We start from the raw sequence: 11,530 nt of genomic DNA on the forward strand, positions 1-11,530 counted from the left end.
TCAAACCATGAGGTGGGATTATGAAGGCCAGGAATGTTCTTGGGACTTAGTAGGAAAACATGATGCTCTCAAGATCAATATCACAGAATTGAATCAAACACAGATCAGTTAGTCTCCCAGAAAAAACAACTGTTCCACAGTCACAGACTACATGTCGGTCTCTAGTCAACTGCTTTCCAAAGGGCTACCAGGATGAAGACTTGCTTGAGTGGATGACTCAGTGCAGATCCATCACTTCTACAGTCAATCGGTTTAGAGAAGAACGTCCCCTGGCATTGCTCTTTGGCATCATTTTTATAAACGAAGAACAGAATATGAATAATATTTTAAAATTATACAAAAGCATTAGAGTTAATGCTTCTGTAAACAATTGGGTAAAACGGTACTTAAAACTTAGAAATATATGTTTTGTAAAAGTGTTCAACTGATATGCACTTTTCCCGGAAAATCCATTACTAAATTTAAGTTGAAATATGGGGATGGAGGCGGGTGCCTTTAAAATATAAACAAGGTTTATTTCAATGCATAAAGAGTACATTCAGCCAGCGATGTTAAAAATAGAAAGGAAAAATAAGGGTCTAAATGTTTTAAAAATGTATCCAACTGCCTCATGATGTGTCAGGGTTTCTCAGTCTCCGCGCTGTTTTGTGCCAGATAGTTCCCTTCATTGTAGAGGTCTGTTTTCCTGTGGTGTGGTCTGAATGTTTCTGTCCTCCCAAAATTCATATGTTGACACTTAATCAGCAGTGTAATAGTATTAAAAGCCTTTAGCAGGAGATGGGGTCATGAGGACAGAGCCCTCCTGAGTTAGATTAGTAGTGCCCTTATCAATGAGACTGGAAGGAGCTTGATGACTCTTTCCACCAAATGAGGATGCAGCTAGAGGCACTAGCAATGAAGTAGAGTGCAAGTCCTCAGTAAATATCTAATTTGCTGGCACCTTGATCTTGGACTTTCAGCCTCCAGAACTGTAAAAATGAATTTCCGTTGTTTGTCAGCTACCCACTCTAAGGTATTTTGTTATACCAGTCATAGCAGATGAAGGCACGCTGGCCTCTACGCATTAGACGCCAGTAGCACCACTGCTGCTGACGTTGTGACTATCAACAGTGCCTCCAGACGTTGCCAAATGTCCCCTGGAGGGCAAACCGTGCTTTAGGTGAAGTAAGTATATCACATTTTCATTTTATAAACAGATTATTGCAGTGGTTATTTGTATTACAAAGAGCTTCCATAGAGTTCCATTATTTATTCATAAACCCTTTGAACATCTAAGACAGGATGTGTAGTGAAGTGGCCAATGTCTTGAAGAAAGAAAGTGCTGGATTCAAATCTTGCCTTCGATGTTTTGTTTTGTTTTGTTTTTTGAAACAGAGTCTTGCTCTTATCACCCATGTTGGAATACAGTGGCACAGTCTTGGCTCACTGCAACCTCCGCCTCCCTGGTTCAAGTGATTCTCTTGCCTCAGCTTCCTGAGTAGCTGCGACTACAGGCGTCTGCCACCACGCCCAGCTAATTTTTGTGTTTTTAGTAGAGACAGGGTTTTGTGTTGTATTTTTTTTAGACGGAGTCTTACTCTTGTCACCCAGGCTGGAGTGCAATGGCACGATCTCGGCTCACTGCAACCTCTGCCTCCAGGGTTCAAGGGATTCTCCTGCCTCAGCCTCCTGAATAGCTGAGATTACAGGCATGTGCCACCACACCAGCTAATTTTGTGTGTTTAGTAAAGACTGGGTTTCACCATGTTGGCCAGGTTGGTCTTAGACTCCTGATGTCAGGTGATCCACCCAACTTGGCTTCCCAAAGTGCTTGGATTACAGGCGTGAGCCACTGTGCCCAGCTCAACAGTTTTTCTAGAGACAAAGTCTTGCTCTGTCACCCAAGCTGGAGTGCAGTGGCATGATCATGGCTCACCGCAGCCTCTAACTCCTGGGCACAAGCAATCCACCTTCCTCAGCCTCCCAAGTACCTAGAATTACAGGTGTGCGCCACCATGCCCAGCTAATTTTTATTTAATTTTGGAGAAGTAGGGTTTTGCTATGTTGCCCAGGATGGTCTTGAACTTCCTGGTCTCAAGTGATCCACCTCAGCCTTCCAAGGTGCCGAGATTATAGTGTGAGCCACCATGCCTAGCCTCATTTTTTTAAGTCTCTGCCTTTGGACTTACTTCACTGTCTGAGTCTCAGTTTTCTCCTGTGCCAAAATCAGTACAATAATAGCTACCACATGGGTTGTTATAATGGCTTAGGATAATGGATGACACATAATAGAAGTTTAACAAAATGGAAACCACCACCACCATCATCATCATTATTCCTGTCTGCTAAGATTTGTAGCAAAATATGTAGTGCAAAGATATATAATTACAAGAATGAACTTTGCAGAATATAAGCTCCCCGAGGGCAGGATTTTTTGTTCCTTTGGGTTACTGCTGTATCCCAGTACCTAGAAAAACACCTGGCACAGAGTATACTCTGTAAATATTTGTTAAATGTTAATATAACACTTTTTAAATACATAAAACATGCTTTTAAGCATCAGAATGAGTCAGCACTGTCAAGGGTGGATTGTATGGGAGGAAACTGGAGGCAGAGAGACAGACCTATTGGAAGCCACTGCAATAGTCAAGTTAGAGAAATGGAAATATTAGCTATTATATTGAGGATAATGATGAGGAAAGTGACTTTAAAAATTATTTAAGGAGAGAGAAGTAGAACTTGACAACAGATAAGATTCTTTTAAAAGTCAAATTGCCCCAATGCATTAAAAAACTGGATATGCACAAATGCAATTTATAAAATGTTTTAGAAATGCATCCATGGGAGAAGTGAGAGGTTCTCTTGACAGATGATCATTTTCCTATGGCTAAAATGTAATCTAACACAAAAGTATCATCATCGCATGGTGGAAAATAGTCAGATATTCTAAGGTCTGGAGAAAATCGATCACCAGTATTTGTCCTGGCCAAGTCTCTCATACCCACTCTTTTGGTAACTCTGTTTGAGTGAAAAGTTGTGAAAGAGCTGGACTTGGGTTATAATAATTGCTTCCAAAGCCAAAGATCAAACTTTTTTTGAATGAGGGTAATGGTAGGGCATGGTGGAAAGGGCATGGCTGAATTGAAATCCTTGTTCTACACTTTCTAGCTGGCAGTCTAAATTTTCTGAGCCTCTGTTTTCTTAAAATTGGGACAATTAGCCAGGACTATAGGTAAGAATTAAATGAGCTGGTATGTGCAACATGCCTGACCCACACACACACGGTAGTGGTATAGTGGATGGCTCCGGAATTTCTGACTGGGAGGGCCCAGGGGTAGCAGTCTCAGGGGAAGGTAGGTATTAAGGTTGAGTCATATCCCCTAAAAGGGTTGAAGTCCTAAGCCCAGGTAGTTGGGCATGTGAACTTATTTGGAAACAGAGCCTTTGCAGAGGCAATCAAGTTAAGATGAGGTCATACTGGATTAGTCTGGGCCCTAATACAATGACTGGTATCCTTATAATAAAAGAGGAAATTTAGACACAGAGACAAATAGACAGAAACACACACACACACACACACACACACACACAGAATGCCATGTGATGATGGAGGCAGAGATTGGAGTGATGTGTCTACAAGTCAGGAATGCCAAAAATAGCAGGCAATCACCAGAAGCTAGGAAAGAAGCAAGGAACAGATTTTCCCTCAGAGCTTCCCATAGAAAATCAGCCCTGCCAACTTTGGGAGGCCGAGGCGGGTGGATCATGAGGTCAGGAGATCGAGACTATCCTGGCTAACATGGTGAAACCCCTCGCCTCTACTAAAATACAAAAACTAGCTGGGCGGTGGCGGCTCTGTAGTCCCAGCTACTCTGGGAGGCTGAGGCGGAGAGAATGGTGTGAACCCGCAGGCAGAGCTTGTGGTGAGCTGGAGATCACCACCGCACTCCAGCCTGGGGAGGTCATGACTCCATCTCAAAAAAAAAAGAAAAGAAAATCAGCCCTGCCAAAGGGTTGATTTTGGACAGCTAGCCTCCAGATTGTGAAAGAATAAACTTCTGTTGTTTTAAGCCCTCCAGTATGTGTATTGGTTACAGCAGCCTGTCAACCTAAATAACAAACAGAGAAGGAGACTCTGAAAGAAAATGGTGCTTATTTTGGAATAGGTGTTCATGTACATAGTAAACTCTGTGGGTATTCAGGGAGATAAAGGAAGACAAAGGTTTTTTGTTTGTTTGTTTGTTTTAAAATGAGGATTCAATAATTGTTTTCAGATCCTTGGCTACAAGGATCAATAACAGGAGTAATACCAGTCTGAGGTTGGACAGGCAGTTGTTGGACAGATGTCCTCACAGAAGTATTGTGTGCCTATATGTGTGTGTGTAAAGTTGCAATGGCCTTTTTGCAAGGTTGTGGTTTTTGCAGCCTTTTGTGCATGAGAGCCCTCCCTTCCTGTCCTTCTCAGTTCTGCTTGTCAGGGTTTTTGCCACAACTCCATTTTGATTCTGACAACTTTCAGAAGCCCTAGGAAACTAGACAGTGGAATTATGGGATTTGCTCTTTAGCCAGTTGCATTTTATTTGGACTGGCTTTAGCAGTGAGCACTAATGAAAATTAGCCACTGCTGCCTGGGTGCAGTGGCTCATGCCTATAATCCCAGTACTTTGGGAGGCCGAGGCGGGCGGATCACCTGAGGTCAGGAGTTTCAGACCAGCCTGGCCAACATGGCGAAACCCCGTCTCTACTAAAAATAAAAAAATTAGCCAGGCATGGTGGCAGGCACCTATAGTCTAGCTACTCGGGAGGCTGAGGCAGGAGACCGCTGAACCTGTGGGAGGTGGAGGTCAACTGCCACTGTACTCCAGCCTGGGCAACAGAATGAGACGATCTCAAAAAAAAAGAAAGAAAGAAAGAAGGAAGGAAGGAGGGAAGGAGGGAGGGAGGGAGGGAAAATCAGCCACTCTCTACCAAAGCCCTAGACTTTACAGCTCACTTTTAATATTATTGTAAATGAGAAGAAAACTGCAGACATAGTAACTATCTGAATGAATTCTCAGCAGTGACAGCAACTGTCCATCCGAAAAATGCATTTGAGAATGTATGACCCTTTCTAACTTTGAAGACCAAGCCATCTCACACTGAACATAATGACAGAGGTGTCATGTGCCTTCCACTGACACAACTAATGCTAATACCCAAAGTCCAGAGCTGGTGTAACTCAATTTTATTAGGATTAGCACAATTTAGTGTTCAGGTGTCATTACTACCTATTTCCAAACAATAAACAGAAAGAGGATTTATTTTAGATTGAATTATTGCAGAGACATTGCATCGTAAATTCATCACGTTTGATTTAATGGGTTAAATTTATAAGAATTATAACTTCCAGACGTGTTTTCATTTGTTTCCCAACCAGCTATTGAAACTGACTTTCTATTGCATTTTATATTACACACAAAATAGCTCTGGGGACAGTTAATGTGTTTTTATTAATTCAGAAGTTTCTGACCCTGATGTGGGTACTGATAGAGTACTCACTAGAAGCCCTACTATCTCTACCCATAGGGGAAGACTTCCATATTTAGCAAGGATTGCCCTTGGCTAAAACACCAGAAGGCATTATAGTATCTGTATGGCAGACATATTTCTTTCATGCTGTCATCTGTCTAAAGCCTGATAGTCTCGACCCAGGCAGAATGACATAAAAATGTAATTTAAAGCAATTGATTTTTTAGTGCAATCTCTGTTGAAAAACCACTTCAAGAGGAATCCATTCATTACACATGAAACAGCACTTTCTGAAAATATTTTGTTTATCCCTCTCACCTTCAGATTCTTACAAATACCAAGGATATCTGAAAGCCTTTTACTTCTTTTCTATTCAAAAAACTTCCCATCAAAACCACCATAAGCCCTAAACACTCTTCTGTCTCTGCTCTGTGCCTCCCCGCCAGGCTCAGATCTTTATCTGGAGAGACATCTTGGGTTACATGTATTCTGAAAAATAAAGGAGGGCCAGGGACTGGCCTGGCTTATTAAAAAGGATGTATGTAATAAAACACAATTTAACTCATCAATATTCATTCATTCTGTAAATACATTCTTAGGGATTAAGTGTGTGGCACTTTGCCAACTGCTGTGGGTAAAATAGATAAAAGAATCTCAGCCCTTAAGAACTGTATAACCTGGTGAAAGTCCACTTTATCCAGTGTCCAGCCTTCTGGAGCTCCAAAACATGAACAACACTTAAACTAGTGAGAATGGGCCAGGTGAGGTGGCTCACGCCTGTAATCTTAGCACTTTGGGAGGCCGAAGCAGGCAGATCACTTGAGGTCAGGAGTTCGAGACCAGCCTGGACAACATGGCGAAACTCCATCTCTACTAAAAATACAAAAATTAGCCAGAAATCTCTTGAACCTGGGAGGCAGAGGTTGTAGTGAGCTGAGATCATGTCATTGCACTCCAGCCTGGGCAACAGAGTGAGACTCCGTCTCAAAAAAAAAAAGAAAACAAAACAAAAATAAAAATAAAACTAGAGAGAATGGTCCAAACTAGAGGTCACAGATGTATTAAGATGGGTCAGGTTTACTGGTCAAAATAACTTCTTTTACTATGGATGGACAAAGTCTTTAAAACAAACCCAGGTCCTTCTGGTACTAAAGTCAAGAAAAGAAATGGCAGGGCATGGCAAGAAAATAAAAATGAAAACCAGAGAAAAGAGAGAGCAGAAGGAGAGGCAGCGAGAGATACAGTAAGAGGCAGACACCTTTGGCATTCAGCACTTAGGAGAGGACAGCAGAAATGGCCTTGAGGAGAGAAAAGAATTGGAATGGAAGGAAGTTCAGTATCAGGGGCCAGATCCGCATCAAAGGAGACACAGTCCAGGTGCATGTGCATATGTCTACACAGTGTGACTAGTGGGACCATGTCACACCAAAGAGCCTTGGCCCAGTAAGGCACGTTGTCCTGCCAGAAAGCTAGTCCTGCATTGCCAGACCTTCCTGTTGTTTCAAGAGAAGCCAACAAATCTGATTTCATGTGAAATGTCTCAGTTTTAAAATATTGGCCCAACTTTATAAAATACTGTACAGAATCTGTACCATATACTTAATGCTTAAAAACAAGAGAACACTAAATACAGTCTTTGAATACATATTTAGTGAAAAATGATTGGAATGATAAATTCCAAATCCAGTTGTTACCCCTGGAGAGGGAGGGAGGGAAGGAATGAAGGGAAAAGGTACACGAAGGGCTTCTATTGCATCTATGAAGTTTTATTACTTTAATAAAAATATGTAATAAATAGAGCAAAATAATAAGATTTGTTAGACTGGACAGTAGGTGTGTGAGTTTTTATCACATTATTATCCCTACTGTTCTGTAGGTTTGAAATATTTCACAATTTAAAAACAATAATACTTTGCAGGACAAACAAAACATTTGTAGTCCACATCAGACCTGTGGAGCACTATTTGCACACTTTGCACAGCATGTTTTCATGGGCATAGAGCCCATGCTTACATCAGACCAGGAAGAACAGCCTTTTGCTTATCCCCAGAGTAAGGCACAGGTGATCCAGGTGTTCTTCAGTCTGGCTGAGTATCAAAGTCACCTGTGCAACTTGTCAACAATTCTCATTCCTGTGTCTCACCTGCATTCTACTAAATCACAGTCTGCAGGTAGAAGTCAGGCATCCAGATAACTCAAAAGTGTAGCCAGAGTTGAAAATATCTATGGTAGCCCTGAGAACATCATTGTGACACAAGAAAGCCACACTAACCAGGAAAGCACAGGGGTCAAACAGCTCCCAACAGGGTGACAACTTTAAAAAGCTCAATGGTCATGGTGACTTTCCTGAATCAGACATGACAAATGACAATTAAAGCAACATGACAAAAAGAAGTAAACCTGTGATGGTTAATACTGAGTGTCAACTTGACTGGATTGAAGGATACAAAGTGTTGATCCTGGGTTTGTCTGTGAGGGTGTTGCCAAAGGAGATTAACATTTGAGTCAATGGGCTAGAAAGGGCAGACCCACCCTTAATCTAGGTGGGCACAATCTAATCAGCTGCCAGTGAGACTAAAATATAACAGGCAGAAAAATGTGAAATGAGAGACTGGCCTAGCCTCCCAGCCCGCGTCTTTCTCCCATGCTGCACGCTTCCTGCCCGCGAACATCGGACTCCAAGTTCTTAAATTTTGGGACTTGGATTGGCTCTCCTTGGTCCTCAGCCTGCAGACGGCCTATTGTGGAACTTTGTGATCATGTGAATTAATACTTAATAAACTCCCCTTTATATATATATAAAGAGATATAAATATATATATAAAGATATATATTTATATTTATATAGAGAGATATAAATATATATAAATATATAAAGAGATATAAATATATATAATGAGATATACATATATCTCATTAGCTCTGTCCCTCTAGAGAACCCTAATACAGATTTTGATACTAGGAGTGGTTCTAGAGGAAGAGAATATTGACGATGGAGTTCTTTCATTGGATTTTGGGTTTCTGGAGTTGGCTGCTTAATATGATTAGACCCCAAAATGCTAAGGACTCTACTTCTAATAGTATGGAGAACACTGATAGTCCTTGGTGTGAACTATTTAGAGAGTTATGCAAAATAAATGCATTTGACACTCCTGATTCATGGCTCATGAGAGGCAAAGAGTTTAGTGACTCTGTCGCCCAGGCTGGAGTGCAATGCCATGATCTTGGCTCACTGCAACCTCTGCCTCCCAGGTTCATGTGATTCTCCTGCCTCAGCCTCCTGGGTAGCTGGGATCATAGGCGCCCACCACCATGCCTGGCTAATTTTTGTATTGTTAGTAGAGACAGGGTTTTACCATGTTGGCCAGGCTAGTCTTGAACTCCTGACCTCAAATGATCCACCTGCCTCGGCCCCCCAAAGTGCTGGGATTACAGGCATGAGCCATTGCACCTGGCCTGATGAACTTTTTTTTGCCAGAAGGAAGAGCTTCCCCATCCCCAGTAGTGGCAACATCCCCTTCACCACCCATTCTGCCATCAGCCTTTCCACCTTTCTCTGAGGAGACAAACCCTGCACTGCCTGAGGCAACAGTGATGGCCTCCCCTGAGGCAGTTGCCAGGCAAAATAATGTAGATTCTCCTCAGGAGCCACCCCCAACACTCCTGTTTGCTTCTAGACCTATAACCAGACTAAAGCCCTGGTGGGCCCCTAGAGGTGAGGTTGAGAGTGTGACCCACGAGGAGGTGTGCTACACTCAAAAAGAAAGGCTTGAATTTTCTAATTTATATAAACAGAAATCTAGAGAACAGGCATGGGACTGGATATTAAGGGTGTGGTATACTGTTGGAAGGAACGTAGAGTTGGATCAGGCTGAATTTATTGATTTGGGCCCACTAAGTAGAGACTCTGCATTTAATGTTGCAGCTTGGGGAGATAAAAAAGGTTCTAACAGTTTATTTGCTTGGCTAGCTAAAATATGGATTAAAAGATGGCCCACTGTGAGCGAGCTGGAAATGCGTGATCTCCCTTGGTTTAATGTAGAGGAAGGGATCCAAAGGCTTAGGGAGATTCGGATGGTGGAGTGGATTAGTCACTTTAGACCTACTCATCCCAGCTGGGAGGGTCCAGAAGATATACCCATGACCAATACCTTGTGAAATAGAATTGTGAGGGCAGCACCTGCATCTTTGAAGAGCCCCGTAATTGCTCTTCTTGTATGACAGATCTAACAGTGGGAACCACAGTCACTCAAATACAAAATTTAAATACAATGAGAATGATTGGATCCAGAGGTGGCAGGGGCCAAGTGGAGACACTCAACCATCAAAGGCAAGGTGGGCATAGCTACCAAAATGGACAGCAGAGGCAAAGCAGCCATCAGAATAGTCTGAGTTGTGTAGAGCTCTGGCATTGGCTAATCAATCACAGTATACCTATAAGTGAAATTGATAGGAAGCCTACTTCATTCCTACTTAATTTATATAAGCAGGAAACTTCTAGGCTGAATGGGCAAAAGACTAATTTGAATTATAAAAACAGAGAATGATGGCCCCTCAATCAATTTCCAGACTTGAGCCAGTTTACAGACCCAGAACCTCTTGACTGAAGGGGAGGCTGGGCCCCCTTGAGGAAGGACCCCACTACATTACCAATAATTTATGCAGTGAATCTTTCTCCCATCCTCCCCCAGGTAGACCTCTGGCCTTTTACCAGGGTAACTGTGCACTGGGGAAAGGGAAATTATCAGACATTTCGGAGGCTACTAGACACTGGCTCTGAACTAACATTGATTCCAGGGGACCCAAAATGTCACTGTGGTCCTACAGTTAAAGTAGGAGCTTGTGGAGGTCAGGTAATTAATGGAGTTTTAGCTCAGGTCCGACTTACAGTGCGTCCATTGGGTCCCTGCACTCATCCTGTGGTCATTTCCCCAGTGCCAGAATGCATAATTGACAGAGACATACAAAGCAGCTGGCAGAACCCCCACATTGGCTCCATGACTGGTAGGGCGAGGGCTATTATGGTGGGTTGCTTCCCTGGAGAGATTGCAGAGATTAGTGTCACCAGCAAGGACTTGAAAGATGCAGGGGTGGTGATTCCCACCACATCCCCATTCAACTGTCCCATTTGGCCTATGCAGAAGACAGATGGATCTTGGAGAATGACAGTGGCTTATCATAAGCTTAACCAAGAGGTTACTCCAATTGCAGCTGCCATACTAGATGTGGTTTCATTGCTTGAGTAAATTAACACATTTCCTGGTACCTGGTATGCAGCCGTTGACTTGGAAAATGCCTTTTTCTCCATTCCTCTCCAGAAGGCCCACCAGAAGCAATTTGCCTTCAGCTGGCAAGGCCAGCAATATACCTTTACTACCCTACCTCAGGGGTTTATCAACTCTCCAACTTTGTGTCATAATCTTATTTGGAGAGACATTGACCACTTTTCGCTTCTGTAAGATATCACACTGGTCCATTACATGGATGATGATATGCTGATTGGATCCAGTGAGCAAGAAGTAGCAAACACACTGGACTTATTAGTGAGACATTTGCATGCAAGAGGATGGGAAATAAATCCAACTAGAATTCAGGAAACTTCTACCTCAGTAAAATTCCTAGGGGTCCAGTGGTAGGGGGCCAGTTGAGACATTCCTTCTAAGGTGAAGGATAAGTTGCTGCATCTGGCCCCTCCTACAACCAAGAAAGAGGCACAATGCCTAGTGGGCCTGTTTGGATTTTGGAGGCAACACATTCCTCATTTGAGTGTGTTACTCTGGCCCATTTATTGAGTGACCTGAAAGGCTGCTAGTTTTCAGTGGGGTCCAGAACAGGAGGATGCTCTGCTACAGGTCCAGGCTACCGTGCAATCTGCTCTGCCACTTGGGCCATATGACCCACCAGATCCAATGGTGCTTGAGGTGTCAGTGGCAGATAGGAATGCTGTTTGGAGCCTTTGGCAAGCTCCCATAGGTGAATCACAGCAGAGGCCTCTAGGATTTTAGAGCAAGGCCCTGCCATCTTCTGCAGATAACTACTCTCC

Source organism: Papio anubis, chromosome 10, assembly GCF_008728515.1.
Source record: "Papio anubis isolate 15944 chromosome 10, Panubis1.0, whole genome shotgun sequence".
NCBI classification, from domain to species: domain Eukaryota; kingdom Metazoa; phylum Chordata; class Mammalia; order Primates; family Cercopithecidae; genus Papio; species Papio anubis.